We start from the raw sequence: 19,970 nt of genomic DNA on the forward strand, positions 1-19,970 counted from the left end.
CAGGATGCTTGGAGGTTGAAGCAGGATGATAGGCTTTTGAAACGTTGGTGTGGAGAAGGATGGAAAAAGTGAAGTGGACAGATATGAAACCAAATGAGGATGTTCTAGGCATGGTGTGCGAGGAGGGGGGATGGATGGGAGAAGTCCGAAGGAGACGGAAAAAATACATGTCAAGCATATTGATGCGGGAAATGAACAACAGCTACCCACGCATCACATTCACACACGAGTAGCTGCGCTATTCCATACAGAGCCCATGAGACCGCGATATCGGTTCTTTACCCTTTGTTTCACTTGGCATTCCCATTCGGTCAACCAAGGTTCCTCCGGGGACCATTTCGCGGAACGCAATAATTACACCACTATGATTTAGAGTTTTTGGTATAATAGAGAGCACTAATAAAATAAAAGTTTTTACCTCAAGAGAATAGCTCTTCAAAGAGTGTCTTCCCCAACTCAAACAAGGAAAAGCTTATTCCCATTTGAATTGGCCCTTTGATCAGGTTAATGGATGATCCTTTATAAAAACCTGTCCATGAACCTTTTTCCCTGAAGGAGCGAGAAGATACAATAAAGTTATTTTATATTCGATTATTAATATGCTGGTGAAATGTAATATGTAAAAAAATCCAAATCTATCATTAGTATAATTCTAAATCACGAGAATCGAGTAAATAACCTGAATAAACGGCAAATATAATCTATAAGCATATTCAAATGCGCATTTTTCAATACAGATAGTAAAAGAAGTAAATTAACGGTAATAAATAGAATACTCATGTTTAATAAATAATTTGACTACTCGTTCATTGAAAACGTTCGAGACCGTCTCTTCAGCCAATTTGTGGCAAGTAAGAAACTAGGTATTGACTAGAAATATAGATTTATATTGAACTCTATAATCTAATAGAGTATTTTCAGATGTGATTCGGTAGAAATCGAACATGATGTATAACTGAAAGTAGCACTTTCCCACCGGATAAAGTTTATTTGACGACCGCTTTTCGACGTATTACATCAATGTAATACATCAACTCTATATTGTACGTTCGACTCCATTACTTCTTACCTAATTTCCAGTTTAAGTCTTAATTATGACCGTACTGAAACTAGTATAATTTCGTTGAGCTGCTTATTCGAACGCGAAAACACATTTTTTACTATGACGTAGTTTATTCTTTAAGGTAGGTATTCGATGTGCTCAGACTGAACAATGATGCGTACCCTTCTATAGTCTAACGGCCACATCCGGCCTTTCTGCAATACAACATACTTCCTTCCTTCCTTTATTCAGCCCAACATAACTATCCTTTTCCTCCCCCTACCTCGCTCGCCAAACGTTTTCCCCGCTATTACAACCCTTGACAACCACTCGAAACTTTATATACATAACAAATGATTCATCACCCTCCCTCCTTTTTTTTAATTTCTCCCAACGACTTTCTCTCTCTCTCCTCATCCAACACGCCCAGTACATCCTCGTTTGTATTCATTTTCATTTATAACCTTTCCAATTCTCCTCGACTTAAACGCCTAAAAAATCTCACATCTACGACTGGCACCTTGCCTCGACTGCTGTAATTCCGCGCGGTACTAAACCACACTCCACATTAAATATTTGATGAGTATTTTCCCATCATTCTTAGTCAACATCCCAGTCGTCAAATCCCCCCTCCTGATAGCGTCTTTGCCAAACGCAAATATTCTTCCTATAATCCCACTACTTTGAAGACTTTTTGTCCAAAACCCTTCAAGATAGAGTATACAGGTATATAGTATATGCAGTATACCTGTATGTTTCACCTACTCTAGTTTATGATTTTCTAGAGTAGCGTTGTGCTTCTCCTTCTTTCTCGAACACCTCATAAACTTTGTTTGTTTTTTAACTGATCTTCATTCCACCCCTATCACAGTAATATTCTAATGCGCACAGCAACGATTGCTACCCCTTTCCTTATAGTATAACCAAAGCTAGAACATTTTAACCTAGCATTCCCAACTCCACTTCTTCCCATGTTAATTTTAAAACTTCTTCCTCGAATAAATTTAAAAGCATAGACCAAGATGGACACCACTGCCTGCAATTGCAACATCCCATTTCTCAATTTACCGTAATGATAATTCGAATTCTAATTATATCAAGCCTATGTGATTTCATAAATTTCTAGAATTATTTTTAAAGATAATTATTGAATTTAGTCAACTTAATTGAGGCTATATTATAATTTGGGTTGCCTGTATATATTGACATCGAACGGCTATCTTCGAAACAATATTTTATGAATTGCCACGTTCTTATCGAACTATGAGTGAAATGGACATCTACATGTATATCGTTAAAAATGTCCATTGTGTTAATTACAAGATGAGAGATATGGTGCACCTTTGCTATATTATGAATAATTAACCGACGTCCTATTAAAAATCAATAATGGTAGTTTTGAAGAGGTTTTGTAAATAAATAAGAAGTCCGGACAACATGACGGAATAGTTTAAACGAACGCCTAGTCTATTCCTTGGGAAGGACTTTGGCAGTATGGCAAAATGAGTGCGTGCATTTAAGTGAAGAGATAATGGGAATTGGGGGAGTGGGTAATCGGGGGCCTACTAAACCTACTTGTGGATGCTCTTGAGGGTCTCGAAGATCGTCGTCTTTCTCTTCCCCACAATGGCCGCCGCCTGGTGTCTTCTGCGCACTATCTCCATTGGGTAGGAGATGGCCATTGCCGTCGCCCCGGACAAGGATCCACAGGCACTCTGTTCGAGGGCATTCAACTCCCTACCCTTGTATTCTGATGGAAAAGAAGCAAGCCACATTTACTTGGCCATTCCCGGATTAAAATTACTCTTACACATCACACTGTAAACGACACCGAGCAGTTAGTCTTTCCCATGATTTAAAAGGGGCACCATGGTATTAGTATGTTGCAGGTGCATTCAGTATGCTGCTTGTTTTTCGTTTGTATAATTGGGAAATTGTTCAATATCAAATAAATCAATTGAAAAAATGGCAGGAATGTAGAAGCGGAGGAAATACTACAGGAAAATAGAAACAGAAATGATCTCCAAAACAGATAAGACTATACCTTGTAATTTGATTTATAGAACTAATTAGTACAAAAATGGTTTTGATACGGTCGTTTATTACTAAAGAAATATAAAATAATCAATAATAGGGTGTTGAGTATTTTGTCTTGAATATATGTTAAATGCGTATGTAATTAAAATAACACTTATATAAACTATGTGTTCAAATGTCTTACCACCGTAGGTCTTCTTCAGTACACCGTACATTCCAAACACAACACCAGAACTAGGTATGACACCGACCAGCGATGCGGTATATCCCAGGTAAACGCTTCTCCATCCTTCTTTCTTCACCATCTCTCTGACTGCCTGCGAGAATTATGTGATCGCAGAGATTTAGTACTACAATTGGACGGGGACCATAAATGATGATTGGGATTGTGCTAAGTAGATGGATGCTTACCCGATATAGATTCCCGTAATACATCTTATTCGTGATCGCCATCCTCGTCCTCGCCACATCTAAAGGATAAGTTGTGGTATGGGCGAGGAGGCCAGCCATCGATCCCGCCAGGAATCTCCGGAGAGGTTTCGGACTGAGAAAAGTATTCATGCACTTAGTTGCTTATTCTGTTACTCTACAATGTTTTTCCCAAATGCCACAGTGTCGTTATCAGAGGCTTTGGATGGGATTTTTTCAAATGTACGAGTGAGTCAACAGGTAATTCACCAAACTTTAATTCCGGTTTTCCCCCTGCTTTAGGAGCCAACAGATCGCGCAAGCTCTTTCACCACAAAAAGGGTGTAAATCTTTGAGGAGACCAAAGTACCCAGTAAAACTAGAAGTGGTATAAAGAGAAATAGTTAACCGATCAGCCAAGGGATTGCACGTAAAATTGATTGTCACGAATGCCATTTAGTCTGCGTTCGAGAACAATCTTATTGTTCTAGCCCTCAAATTTGGTTGCCTTTCCATTTCTTTTATTAAGAGCTAACCACTGATCTGACGAAGCCTTCCGGCCAAATTCCTAGCTGACTTAGCCTTGCAATTAGTTTTTATTTAATTAGTCATTAAAACTCTTCCTTCCACGTTCTCCTAAACCTTTCAGTCGTTCCGCATGGAATGTCGTTTCCTCACATGGCCGTATTTTACCTCCTAAAACTTGACCAAGAGGGCAAACAAATCCAACGGTTCAACGTATTCAGTTGCATCTTGGCCATGATCAGACCCTATTCAACGTCTTAACCAAGACAACACCGTTAATTCGTTTTGTTTTCTCTTTCCTCGACCACCGACTTTCACTTCCGAAAAATCCTCAGATTCTACACCGCCACCCTCCTCCTACATCTACATCTACACAATACCCCACAAGCCGCCGCAAGGGCGTGTGGCGAGGGGTGTTAGGTGACCACACGTAAACCGGAATAAAACCACACACAAAACCAAATCATGTTACCCCCACAAAAATATTACTTTGTTCATGCACTCGACAAACCTTAATTACACGAAAGAAAGTACTTACATGCAACAATATTGCAACAACAACAACAATATCCTCATAAGAGGATACGTACATTCAAATGATGCTGTAGAACTGTTAAAAATATGGGTCTATTAAATATAAAGAAAAAAATGCAGGAAGAAACATTCGAGATATCGACAGATATATACACTAACAATTCTAATTATCTCCTACGAGATTGCTGTCGTGTTTATTATGATTTCTAATGGTTAGAGGAAAAAAAAACATTTTAAATATATCCATTCAATAATAAATCTCCCTGATTTTACGTTGTTGTTCTGATCTCTTCTAATTCTTTCAATAGTGTCGTGGCACTGCTAACTTGTTCATAACAACTTTTCACAAACCTAGCTGCTCTTCGTTTCACTCGCTTTAGTTTCAAAATTAAGCCTACTTCATGAGGATCCCACACGCTTGCAGTATACTCAAGGTAGGGGCCTAACTAACGTGAAATAGCAAAACTCCTTGACCTTTTCATTAATATTTCCAAGTATTCTTTTTATGAATCTTTACTTTTTATTATCTATTCCCAAAATTTCATAAATATGTTTTCCCCAGGACATATTCGTAGTTATCGTTACACCCAAGTATTTTACCGATTTCATGCGTGGCATGTTGGTTCCCTGTTTAGTGTGTTCTCTGGTAAAGTACTTTTCATTCAAAACTTTATCGAAACACATTTATTCCAACTTAATTCTAACTCCCATGTCTTGCACCACTTTTGAATTGAATTTAAGTCATTAGTGTGTCTTATGTATTATGTCATTAATGTATAAAACGAACAATAGCGGACCAATTACACTTCCTTCTAAGACACTCGATGTTAAGTTTACTGTGCCGTCCAAAACGACCCTTTGCTCGCAGCCTGTTAAAAAGTCGTGAGTCCAATTTATTATACGATTATCAATCCCGTAGCTTGGTCCAATTGGTCGAATGCCTTTTTAAAATCTAGAAACACAGCATAGCCCTGAACGTTATTTTCTCCCAACACCAAAATATCATGGACGAAAGGTGCCAGTGGGGTCCCGCAAGAATTACCCTTTCGGTGTAGTAGTAGTAGTTTTTAGGGGAGGCGACCGATAGTGGAGGTCATTTGAGCTATTAGGGATGGATGAGAAAGAGGGTGGAGAGAAACCCGGCGTCGGCATTAGCCTACTCTTAACAAAAGGCGCCAAGGGGTCTTCAGATTAACGTCCCATCCGACGGACGGCGTACTCACTCAAAGTGCCCTCTACATAGCACCTCAAGTAGGGATCGAGATACCTCTGAAAGATATTCAACAGCTGTGTGTGTAACTTGTGCCTGATGATGCCGCATGTCAGTTGAACGCGTTGTACCGTGAAAAATTACAAACTCATTTAATATGGACATCAAACAATTCCATAAGTGAAGCCTGAAAGTCTAAAGCATATTTATTTCACTTCACTTCCTTTCTTGCCGTATCTCGCCATTAAGCATGCCAAAATCTAAGATATGTCCGTCCACGTCATATTGCCTGTGTATGTGTAAGTTTGCTGGCCTAATGTCTTAATCGTGTAGCTTCTCAAATATGTCTTACCTTAAATATCTCTTTAATCCTCCACGGTTCAATTAATATTTTCGTTTCAAACTGCTGTTTTAGCATTCACTCCTACGTATATTAATCTATCAGTCGCTTGCTAATAATCATAAGGAAGCAGGAAAACTGGATAAAGGGCATATTGATCGGCAGTGGGGTGCTTAGGACTGTTATAGAGGGGAGAATGTTAGGCAAACAAGCAAAGGGCAGGAATAGTATAGGGATGTCGGACGGGATGAAGGGAAGAAGGAATTGCAAAGAGATGAAGAAGGGCTTGTTGTAGAGTGGGACATTGGGTTGTGTTTTGTCAGGAGAAATAAAATATTTATTTGGCAGTTGTGTCCATGCAAAACCGGTAGATTGCCTAATACGTAAATAAGACATACATGTATAATTTTTTTTTCTATATGCGTATATAGACAATCTGTACTCACTCTCCAGCAGGTGCCTGATCCACTTTAAGGAGTTTATTGAAAACGTCGTTACTAGCGAAGACGATCCCCGAGTAGGGGACTGCCCTCGCCAAAGCTGCGGTATTCCCTCTCCACAGGCTTCCAATTCCCTCCTTCTGTTGGGTTCTCACCATGTAATTGAAGGCGTTCCTCAATGTATATTGTGTATTGGTCACCTGATTGAAAATATCATGCTAGTAAAATCTTGTAGTTTCATTAACGGTATGAGGATAACGCACATATCCTTTTCGCGCCATTCTCATTCATAGAATGAAATGTTGACGAGTCTGAATTTACGTCATTTCATATAATACACACATATATATATATATTACCGGTTAATTTATCAGTTAAGGTAGGTTTTTGATGGGCACAATTCAATTATGAATTACTGGGTCTACCCCTTCCACTCAAAACGTTTTTTCTTCTCTCTTATAAATCCTAAGTGTCTCATCATAATCATCATTCTCATTCATTTTCTTTGCATGATCCCACAGCGTAAATCATGTCTTTCATTAATGTTTTCAATGGGCACATCCAATTCACAATCTTTCATCACCCGCGTCATGCATCAAAACCATCAATCCAATATTTACGTCAAATTATAACTTACTCAATGTCCTCGCTGTTTAAAAAAAACGAGAATCCGGTGATAGATGCTTGAATGGTTGTCACGAAAAGCATCAACCGAAAGCACATATATTAGAACTAAAACCAACAGGGAGAATTCGGGAGTCAGCAATTCAAAAGGATCAATCTTCAATGTGCCTACATCAAGATGCTTTATTCCGTTCAAGCATATACACCGTTGTAAATACACTTCTTAGATCTTCATCCCCCCGATACCATCATTCGCAAACATTCTTCCAAGATAAGCAAAATCATCCAGTTGTTTCATCTTTTCAATATTTCCCCGCACTGTGCAATGTTGCTTCACAATCTCCTCATGAAGAACAAATACTTTGGTTTTGGATGAGTTTTTCCTCCATACCAATTACTATCTACCTCAAAGACGTTTACACCTGGACTCCTAGGGGTATTCAATAAGCTTTAAGCAATTAAAATTGCCTTGGACTAACTGATAACTTAAACTGTTCGATTAAATTAAAATATTTAAAAATTAAATAATTCAAGTTGAAGAAAGCATGGGTTTGGAGTATCTTCTCTTCGAGGACTTCTTCAAGTGCACACATTTTGAGCCATTGCCATTTAAAATACTGAACACCAAATGAATTGATAAGACTAAGGAACGAGGAAGTACGAGTACATAGAAGAAAAGAAGAGGAAAGGACCATAGGGGGAACTCTACGACAAAGATGAACTAGATGGATTGCACACACCTTGACGCACAATAGATTAGTTAGACACAGTTTAAGGAAGAGAAATTTAAAGTGAAGGTCCCGCGGAATATAACAAGAGATAGGTAAATGGGACAGTGGACAGATTGAAGGAGTAAGCAAAATAGAAAAGCCAATAGAAAGTGAGCGAATTAATACTGAATAGAGTAAGATGGAGGGCTGCAGTAAACCAATCTTAGATTTATTATACTGATGACGATGAGGCTTTCTAATTAATCAAATGATTATCTCATTTTTTATGTCATTGCATTTACATATAATTGATTTTCTGAGTTGACCAGCTTTCGTTGATTTTTCAATGCCAAATTTGGATGGAGTAGTTGAATCAATGGCTACTGAGAACAGACCTTCATCTAGTAATATTAAACTAACCATGCTGCATATTAACAATTCTAAATTTTGAGAAGTATCTTCTTGTCCCTATGGTAATCATTTCAGAACAAAGAAGTTTTACAAACACCTTACTTCGGGTTTATAACTTTTCCAAGATTTTCCTGCAATAACTTGCAAGGCAAATGCCGCTGTGTTATGCCAGCGTTATTTTTCTGCTAGCATGTAATCATCTTTTTCCTTTTCCTCCAGTATGTTTTGCTTCGTCCTTGCACCCTAGTTGTTCGTCGTATAATAACACTCATTTGCGGCGAATACTAGGCTTCAGGAATGCGAATGTGGATATCATCACCCCGTGTTTGCAGAGGCCATATCTGATGGTTGGCCCACCCGGATCCTTCAACAAGTAGTTTTGCATCACGTTGAGCAAGCTTCTTTAATCATCTTCGCTTCGTGTTTATGGCTCGGTTGAAATTAACTCCATTATATTCTGTCCGGATTACCACCATATCTTGGTGGTAATCCTGATGGTGAAACGATGAATCATCCAGCTTTTGCGTTTTAAATGAATACTCGAGAGGCGTCAATATTAGAAACCTCCGAATAATAAAAATTCTCCACAATAAATTTGAAGAACCAGCAATCAAATTTCCACACTATAGACATCACGAGCGATCGATTCATTATGCAATATTATTCATTTTTTTCAGTCAATTCTAGCGTAAATGGTGTCCATTCGAGAACAATACAGTACATGCATTAGTTTGAGCCGGCTGTATCGTAGCATAAATAATAATTCGAAGTTTCTAACATTTTGTAACTGCTTGGCTGTAGCCCTTTTAAATTGGTACCTTAACGCAGAGTTAAACATTAGGAAAGTGGTTTTCTTACCTGAAAATTGATCTTGGTTCTGTCCAAAGGCGCGACGATGGTTTTACTAAAGCCTGAGGACATAGCTCCGGATAAGAAAGACGCCAAAGCTGTGCTCGCCATCTGAAATGAAAGAACAATTGAGGAGTATTAGGTATCTCTTAATTCAATGATATGTACGGAATGGTATTCATTTACATGATGACGTATTGGTTGTACTTTTTAATATGAATTGGGGTGTAGTTCTCAACTGGTAAAATTCGCTCAGGAATTACCAATTAACACTAATCACTAAAACATGAAGTAAAATTCCATTTCCACGCAGTTCTATATAATTGTATTAAATTTGTTTACGATTGGGTAATTCAATTATTATAAAGCTCCCTAATGCAACCATCGAAGAAACCTTTATGTCATCAGCATGCGAAAACGGATCGGATAAACACAGTGATATTTTCGTCAACCAATGATCTAATATCAGGTTAAATTTACCAACTTAAACACAACCCTATCCTGAAATTAATATTTTTCTCGAGTCGTTCAAAGCAAACATTGCTTCACACACATTCCACAGTTCCTTTTCACAATATAATATTTATAACACATTCGCCTACTATTTATGGAATCAAAAATACATCAAATTCATTAACTCATATACGGACGGCAGTGATAATAAAGAGAACCGAAAATTGGATTATAATTGAGAGTCTCCGCAGTGATCATAATAACTAAGTCAAAATTAGGCCGAAGACTATAACCCTTGAAAAATAAAGTCACGCAAATATAAATACTGGGCACGGAAATGAGAACAAAAATCAGATTATAGCTTACATATGCATAATTATTTAACATTGCAAATGCCCGACATTTACAATTTTTGATAAATTAATTCTTACAGTTACTTTGACAATTTTAACACATGTACAGATGAGATCCTTAAAAAAAAAATATACTTCAAGGAAAGTAATCATATTTCTAAATTTAGAGAATATTTTAATCCACAATCAAAATACGGCTCAAATGCACGTGGTAGATAATGAGGTACAAACATAAATAAATAATAAAAACAAATGACCTAATAGAAAAATAAATAAGCATACACACTTGAAGAATTAAGTTTAAATTGATTTTTAAAATATTTTTAAAAATGCACATATTGCTTGTCGAGGAAACACAAGCAATACGCTCTTAGGTTTAAAAAAACACATTGCTGATTGAAATTACGTAATTAACAAGATGGCACAAACCAACCTTCTCGTCCGATTTGTCTGCCATCGCCAGGGCGGTGATTTCCTGCTTTTCTTGTAATATTTGCAAGCGGAAATATCTCAGTGAACTCTCAGCAAATGCGAAGACTTTAACAGAATATATTTTACCTTGCTACTCAGTATACAATACTGAGTAGCAAGATAAAAGTAGTACTTTAGCAAGGTAAAGAGTATACTTTACAGTATAAAAAATAGTAAACAATTGGTCGCTAAGGTGAATTTTCTCGTGAAAATTATGAAATATATTTCAGATTTATTTTATTTTTATTTTTTGTGGTTACTTGCCTAACCGATGAATTTTGCAAAGATGACAATACATAACAAAATATTACACTCTACTGTATTTCGAATACGAGAACGAAACAAGATAGCATTTTTTTACATCGTGGCAGAATGGTTTGGGAAAAAGACAAAACTGGAGCATTATTCTACTACTGTTAACGTTTGCTTTATTTCGAAGTTTCTTTTCATTATTCTCTTCCGGAAATCCGCAAAACACATATGCTTTCAAAATAAATTATGAAAACTTCACTCTAGTGATGAATTACTGATAATGGCACCATTCCACTGGGTAAAATTTATTTTACCACCGGGTTTCAATGTATTACGTCATCATATCACCTAATGATGATGTAATACATCGAAACCCGGTCGTAAAATAAATTTTATCCAGTGGATTAGTGCTACATTCGGTTATTCATTATGTTCGATTTCCACAACATCACGCCTGAAACTGCTCAATTTGATTATCGAGTTCAATATAAATCTATCTTTCTAGTCAATACCTAGTTTCTCACTTACCTAAGATTGGCTGAGGAGATGGTAGTAGTGCTACATTCAGTTATTTATTATGCTTGATTTCCACCACACCACGCCTGAAACTATTCAATTTTTTCACAAAAGTGATATGGAATTCCAACTCATTAAATAACGATTGAAAATAAACGCCCAAGACCCAAGTAGGGGTGTGTATAATGTCCTTTAAGTCTTTCTAAGAGACAGGGTTCTAAATGTTCGTTCCGTTGGCTAACTATGCAATCGTCCTCAGGGCATCGAGTGATTCAGGCCGCTTGGTTACGAAAACTTCGAAAACAAAAAATGATTTTCTCTCTGCATTTGTAGATGTTGATTTAATTTTTAGATTTTTAAGTACCCCGCAAGCCACCGCTACGGTGTGTGGCATCGGGTGAATATTCACCAGACTAATTTTGACCCGAATATAACCCTTCAGCAGTCGGACAATGTTATTCGGATCCCTTATCGTCCGGAGAAAAAAATGGCACCGTAAATCTATCAGTTCTACGCTTAATGTCTCTAATCGTGGTACAATGGAGGCAATAATACATTTTCAACATCAGTGCTAAAGAGAAGTTTTATTTTATTGCAAGAGATTTAATCTGTAATTTAACCTTCGCTCCGAGAGTGATTCCCACCCTACCTCCTCTAATTATTTTGTTTCGCTTCCCAATTTATCATAACAACGTTTTTCAGATCTAGCTTCTCTACACTGCACGCGATCCAATTTGGTAATAAATCCAACTTCATGAGGATCCTGTTTAATAGTAGCATTTACTAAATGAGTCCTAATTAGCGAAACATAATGTGTCTCCTTAAAATTGTCACTATATTAACCCAATACTATTTTAATAAATCCAATTTTTTTGTTAGGTTATCCACCCATGTTTCAGCCAGGAGAGGTCGTGAGTGAGGGTGGCGTATAATTATTTAATCGAGGCTAGACATTCTATTGCGGTGTTCCAGGTGCAGTAGGCGTTCGAGAGGGAATTGCTCTTATTCCACAAATCCATCGCACTTTTTAAAGATTAATTCAAATGTCCATGTGCCCCACCAGCATTTTATAGCATTTAGGTAATCTGCGAAAGCTGCTTTATACTCAGGATTACGGATATCTCCGTAAAACTGCATCGACAGCAAATAAACGTATCCCACTCGTGTACTTAGAAACACAATTAGGTTGCAAAGAGCTGAAACTTCTCATTTAGAATAAATTATAATCAGAGTTCAATTCTTACTATCTCCAAATTTTTCCACTCTTCTGTTGATCAGCTGTCATAACATTTTGGTTCAGTGTTCAAACAAAAGCTATTTATTAAGCCAATAGGTTGTGGCGAGATCGCGATTATATAGTCCCTTGGACTAGAGACTTCGACACTATACTCGTATACTTGGACCCACGACCTCTGGAATCGAAGCGGGCTAACTCGCCGCCACCGGGGCTGGTAAAAAAAGTGCGACGGCCGGGAATCGAACCCGGAAGGCAACTATGCTGACTATTACACCATTGACCCTTATATAACTTTAAGGAGAAAAACAATATTATTTCAATAAAAATAAATATAAAAAACGGAAAACGGAATTTTCAACGTTCACTAATTATTTATTCTTTTTCTCTTCACATAAATATTTACCAACAAGCTTGAAATTTTAACGCCATTTTCCCACATGTGAACATATTTTTCGGGAACTTACATCTCCTTCCAAATATTTTACTTTGATAAAAAGATTGCTCAATGGAATGAGCAATGTCCCACAAATGCTTCCCTAGACAAAATGGGACTCCTCTTTTGCGAGGCCTTTGGGCCCTCGGAGATTTCGGAATTGAGCGCCAGAGATATCGCACGCAGAAAGGGATAACCTTTTCTTTCGCACTTGTACCAAGGGACTCTAATTTGATGCCTCAATTAGCTTCAACCTGTGAGAAATTCAAAGCACTCATAAACTGACTCAGGCACAGACATGTCAAAATAGATGACTTATGTATCAATGAAAATATGAAGGAATGAACCACCTAATTCCTCTTTTCTTCATTCCATCCAAAACAAAGTAAAAGAAGGAATTCAAAGTGTGTGAAATTATACCAATAATTTTGGAGGACATCAGTAAAATACACTCCAATATCTCCCAATTTTATGCAGCACCTCTGTAGATATTAGAAGACCAGTTACTTACTTGTGTCTCAAGAGATACTTTTAGAAAATTTTCATGACAAAGGTTCTTGAAAGACCAGCACAAAGTACTGTAGGGCTATTACTTCAATTCATACCTTGACCTTGAATGGAAAAGAAGTACAGCTGGAAGCATTTTTTGAACGAAAGATGACAACTGTTGAAACATAAGTACTGATGTGCATTAGTTGCCTTAATATGGACAGATCTATGGAGTTTACCTTTGGAAAGGGTGATGTTAACATCTAGAAAGGTAATATTTCAGGCATCGATTGTGGAGGGGAAGAAAATAGAAGAGCTTGCATTTATTAAGGAGTCAATGTCATTGTGAGAGCCTTTGCCATGTTACCAAATGAGGAAAATGTCATCCAAATATCTGAGTAACAAAAAGAATTTGAAGGGATTAATGGTAAAGACTCCGGAAAGGTTCAGATAATGGCTAGCATATGAGGAATTTATAGCAAAACCTTAGAACTGCAGGTAAAGGATATTATCATAAGAAAAGGACTTATGGGTAAGGGTTAAATTAAAGAGATCTTGGAAGCATTCAGTCCCAAAAAATTTGGGAGAAGGCACTGGCTGAGGAAATGCCAAAACAGAGAAAACCAGCCCATTGCGTGGGAGACGGTGACTTAAGGGATGTTCTATCGATGCCCACCATAATGATACTGAATTCATGAGGGGAGGTTGAATTGAGTTGATTAAGGATATGATAATGTCCACAATTTTTAATAAATCTACATACAACTGAAATGAAGAAATTGAGAGTAAACATGTTATTTCATAAAATATAAATAAAATATAGAGATAGGTACAAAATAAATACATATTAAATAATTATCAATGGTGGTCAACCATTAATATAAGGTAGGTTCTCACCGTGTGACGAGTTAATTGCACTACATGAGATAACTTTATCTTGGAAAACAAAATTTGAAACACCCCACACTACACTCAACTGTTCTTCAATTCTGCATACTTTCTATAAAAGTATTTTCCCTCTCCCTTCAATTTCTCTAACGTACCTGTCCTTTTCTTCCCTTATCTTGTCTGTCCAATGTTTTCCCTTCTATCACAGTCTTCAACCTCCTCAATTAAAATTCTCTTCTTCCACCATTCTTGTCTCTTTTAGATTTCTCCAAAAAATTCACTCTCCTCCCCAAACATGCCTGGTGATTCCTTATTTGCTTTCTCTCTATCCATTCTACCTTTTCCATCGCTCTTCAAACCCGCATCTCAAAGGGCTCCAATATATATATACCTTTCATCATGTTTCAAATATCATGTTACCGTTCTATACAAATCATGCTCTACATCACAGTTTTTTAGTATTTTCTCAACATTCCTGACATCAATTCCCTCCTGCTTGTGACAGCTTTTTTGTCTAAAGAATTTGTTATTCACATGTCCTGACTACTTTGACCATCTTGGGCCAAAATCCCGCCAAGGCAGATGAGATGTTCCGTCTACTCTAATTTTTGCCTTCATATTTTTATTTTTCATTTAGCCTTACTCATTTTGGACATCTGAGACGTAGATAGGTGGGTGCCCTTTCAAAATCTGTGCAGTTAAGAAATACCTTCTGATTTTACTCTACATGATTTCCTGTTATATATTTCCCAAATGTAAAAATTTCCTTTCTATTATTATTATTAAATAATCTACCGGTTAAGCTAAGTTTGGATGGACACCAATACCAAATAGATATTTTGTAACTCCTAACCATACACAATCCAGCATCCTACTCTACATCAGGTCAATCCTCATTTCTGTGCACTTCCTTCCTCCCTTCATTTGGTCCAACATCCCTATCCTGTTGCTGCCCTTTCCTTGTTTGCCTTCATCCATTTTTCCTGCCTCCTTATAATTTCTCTCAACAATCCCCTCTTCTCACCTACCATACCTAGAACTTCCTTAATTGTTTACCTTTCCCTCAATTTTACTCCTCTCACACCTGAGCAGTCTGAGACATATACAGGTTGCGGATTAGCCGACTGTCCCACCAATCTATTCCTTTTTTCTGCAATATACTCATTAGCTTTTCCCAATTCCTTCTATCAAATGCTTTTTCGAAATCTACGAAACAGGCAAATACTAGTCAGGCGAGAGGTGGCGATGCATGCGTACGTCTCCGCCCCTCCACAATTCTTATTTTTATTCTTATTTCTTGTGCACGCCTTTCGACAATTCTAAAGGCTCCACGCCGGCAACCGAGGTCATCATTCTGAGTCCTTATGATTCTGAGTCGGGTGAGGGCACACACTGACGCGTGCTCGGAGAAAGTACAGGAAGGGGTAAACAATTCGGTGAATAAGCCGATACGGCGAGAGATCAGGAAAAGGCGGTACTGGAAAATGCGGTGGGATATCACTACGAATGACACAGGGATTCAGCGAGCCACATGGACTCAATACGTATTCAGGTTAAAAAATAAATAAATAATGAACTGATTTATTTTTCTTTATTCATTACTAACTAGTTTCCTATTTATTACGGTATACTCATTACATATATGTCACAAACATTTTTTTTAAGTCTCACCTTTGAATGATCGTCAATATTTCCCTGATATAAATTAATGTTCAATTCAAAGAAAGATTTTGATAAATACAAGGCTTGTAAAATCATGTCTATTTATAATTACACAGAGCTCCAGACCATCTCCTTACTCAATAAACACTATCCACCATCCCTTATAACAACTATTCACACTCACGAAACCCTTTAATTGGCAGTGATAAACATGGAGCACCACCCAGACAGAACCGTCAGAGTGGGAAGGGGGAATACTAGTGATAGGTAGCAGTAACGTCAGATGTGCCTTGGCCCCAAAGCGGGAAAGGGTTTGAGCTGATGCCTGACAGCCTGGTGCATTCCGAATGGCGGTGTTTCCCAGGTGATGAAGGCGGTTGGAGCTGCAGCTTGGGTAAGGAATTGAATTCCGAAGTTAAGCGAGTGGGTGGCGTCGAGAGGGGTAGATATGAAGCTCTCCATCTGCAGCCTTGTCCCGAGGATTTAAACCAGAGGCGTGAACCTCTGGTTTGGAGCCGAGTGGAAGGCATCAATCAGATGTTGCGTGCTTTATGCTGGGGTATGGGGGCGTCCTTCATCGATCTTCAGCCGGCAATCCAATCGCTCAGGAACCCCCTTAGCCGTTCTGGTGTTCAATACGCGTTTGAGGCGGCCTGTGTAGCGTATAGAATATTCGAGAACCGCAGGGCGTTTGTGGATTAAAGTGTTGGTCAGCGTGTACGCAAATAATGGGTCTCTAAAGTCTAGCGTTGACAAATAATTGAGCTTTAAATGAAGTGATAGTCAGCAGTAGAGATGCATACAATAGTTCACTTAATATAGTATGAATCTAATACCATCATCTGGAAAATTTTATAAGTGATTCAATATTTATAATAACAAGATTTCCGTTAAATACACAAGCAACCTTAATCCCAAGGAAACATTATCTGTATTATTTATTTGGAATAACATCAACTTATTCAAAGCACAGACGCAGATATAATTATTGTAACATAAAGCTGGTTATCCACAGATATCGCCAACAGTGAAATTCTCCCAAAATCCTTTTTCTTTTACAAAAATGACCGAGAAAATCGAATCGGGGGCAGTTTCTTTATTGCAGTTAACAATTCTCGCATCAGCAGGGCTGAGGTAATTCCAGGTATTGGTTTTGGAAAGTATTTGTTGCTCAATTAAATGTTCTACATCCAAAAGAATTTATTCATGCGCATTTGCATATAGAATACGTCATAGGCCACGTGATCACAAAGACAATTCGAAACTAAACCTAGATCAGCCAATCAAAAGTTTATCATCCAAAAACAACCCTTGTGACATTATCATCGGTGGAGATTTCAATGCCCCATCTATTGATTGAAGGACATATAGTTTTAAAATGGGGGGGGGGGGGGGTTAAGACGGCAATATATCTGCAAGTCGCTGTTACATTTCTTTACGTTGAACTCCATGCATCAACTTGTCACTGCAACAGCTTGGGGCGATAATTTTCTTGATTTCTTAGCAACGACCACACCCGAAAAAGTCTTAACTACAGAAACTTTCAAGGGAATTCGTAACCATAACGGAGTAAATGCTAAAATTTCCCTATATTGGGTCCGAAAGAAGAAGATTGAAAGAGACATTTACTTGTTTCAAGTAGGGGACCATAATAGCTCATCACGCGCTGAGCAGTCAACAAGTTCATTCCCATTATATCTATAGCATATAACACGGACGGCGTTACCCGGCGTCGGCATTAGACTACCCTTGTCGAAATGTGCCAAGGGGTCCGGAGATAAACGTTCCATCCGACGGACGTCGTACTCACTCAAAGTGCTCTGCACAAACCACCTCAAGTAGAGATCGATATAACAATGAAAAATATCTGTTGTCTCCAGGATGTGGCCCAGGCCTGTATGTTAGCAGCCGCACCATTCCGATGTCGGATAGCTTAGGTCCAGACATACTCAACAATGAGATGGAAAGGGCATTAAGAGAGATGCAATCAAATAAGGCTGTGGGAGTGGACAAAATTCCTACGGAACTACTAAAAGGTAATGATAATGTGAAGGGAAGAGTTTTCATTGACTGAATGGTAGCATTTATGAGGGAGGAAGTTGGCCGGAAGAGTTCGTCAGATCAGTTTCAGTTTCTATTCCCAAAAAGGTAAAGACTACATTGTGAGTACTGCCGAACAATACGCTTCATTTCGCTGGCAGCTAAAGTGGTTTCAGTTTCATCAACAAGAGGATGGAGAGCATAGAAAATTATTCTTAGGGGATGACCAGTTTGGGTTAAGGAAGGGGATAAGCTCGCATGATGCGATTGCAGTAATGAGGTACCTCATATAGAGGAGTCTAGGATACAATCAGGATGTAGCTGCATTCGAAAAGGCGTTTGATGCAGTGGAAAAGCTAATGAATTTTTTAGCAGAAAATATGAGTACATTGGAGGGATAGAAAACTTATCGGCACCCTGTAAATGCCTCAGACAGCTCAGGTGCGAATGGGGGAATATAGATTCCGGATGGGCAGTCTTAGGAAGAGTGGTAAGGCAGGATTGTCCATTATCACCTGTGCTATTCAACAAATATGTGAAGGAAATGATTGAAGCGCCATAGGAAGAAGTGGACATAGGAATGAAAGTCAGAGATGAATTCATGAAATCAGTTCGGCTCGCTGATGATCTAGCTTTAGTTTGTCAGTCGCAACCAAGGAGTTGCAAACTCTGCTGAATGCTTCGGAAATTCAGTGCGATAGTTATGGGCCATGGGATGAGAGTAAATATAAATAAAATGAATTGGAACAGCTTGAGTATCTCGGAAGTGTTTTGGATCAAGATGTTCAAATTATTAGGGCCATTAGGAGAAGAATCTCCTCAAATGAAAAAGCTTTCACAAGGAGGAGAGTATTGATGATAGGGACGTTGAGTAGGGACGTTCATAAGAGACTCGTTAAAACTTTGTTATGGGGCGTAGTTATGTACGGCGCCGAAACATAGCCATTGAAGCAGGATGATAGGCTTTTAAAATGTGGGTGTGGAGAAGGATGGAGAAAGTGAAGTGGACAGATATGAATCCAAATGAGCAAGTTCTAGGTATGGTGTGCGAGGAGGGGGGATGGATGAGAGAAGTCCGAAGGAGACGGAAAAAATGCATGTCAAGCATATTGATGTGGGAAATGAACAACAGCTACCCACGCATCACATTCACACACGAGTAATAGCGCCATTCCATACCGAGCCAAGGAGACCGCGATATCGGTTCGTTACCCGTTGTTTCACTTGGCGATTCCCATTCGGTCAACTAAGGTCCCTCCGGGGACCATTTCGCGGAACGCAATAATTTCACCACTATGATTTAGATTTTTTGGTATAAAAGAGAGCACTAATAAAATAAAAGTTTTTACCTCAAGCGAATAGCTCTTCAAAGATTGTCTTCCCCAACTCAAACAAGGAAAAGCTTATTCCCATTTGAATTGGCTCTTTGATCAGGTTAATGGATGCTCCTTTATAAAAACCTTTCCATGAGCCTTTTTCCCTGGAGGAGCGAGAAGAAACAATAAAGTTATTTTATATTCGATTATTAATATGCTGGTGATATGTAATATGTAAAAAAATCCAAATCTATCATTATTATAATTCTAAATCACGAGAATCGAGTAAATAACCTGAATAAACGGCAAATATAATCTAAAAGCATATTCAAATGCGCATTTTTCAATACAGATAGTAAAAGAAGTAAATTAACGGTAATATGTAGAATACTCATGTTTAATAAATAATTTGACTTCTCTTACATTGAAAACGTGCGAGACCGTCTCTTCAGCCAATTTGTGGCAAGTAAGAAACTAGGTATTGACTAGAAATATAGATTTATATTGAACTCGATAATCAATTGAGCAGTTTGAAACGTGATGTGGTGGAAATCGAACATGATGAATAACTGATAGTAGCACTTTTCCACCGGATAAAATTTATTTTACTACCGCGTTTCGATGTATTACATCAACTCTATATTGTACGTTCCACTCTATTACTTCTTACCTAATTTCCGGTTTCAGTCTTAATTATGACCGTACTAAAACTAGTATAATTTCGTTGACC

The sequence above is a fragment of the Hetaerina americana genome, unplaced genomic scaffold (assembly GCF_022747635.1).
Source record: "Hetaerina americana unplaced genomic scaffold, ioHetAmer1.1.p SCAF_7, whole genome shotgun sequence".
Lineage (NCBI taxonomy): Eukaryota > Metazoa > Arthropoda > Insecta > Odonata > Calopterygidae > Hetaerina > Hetaerina americana.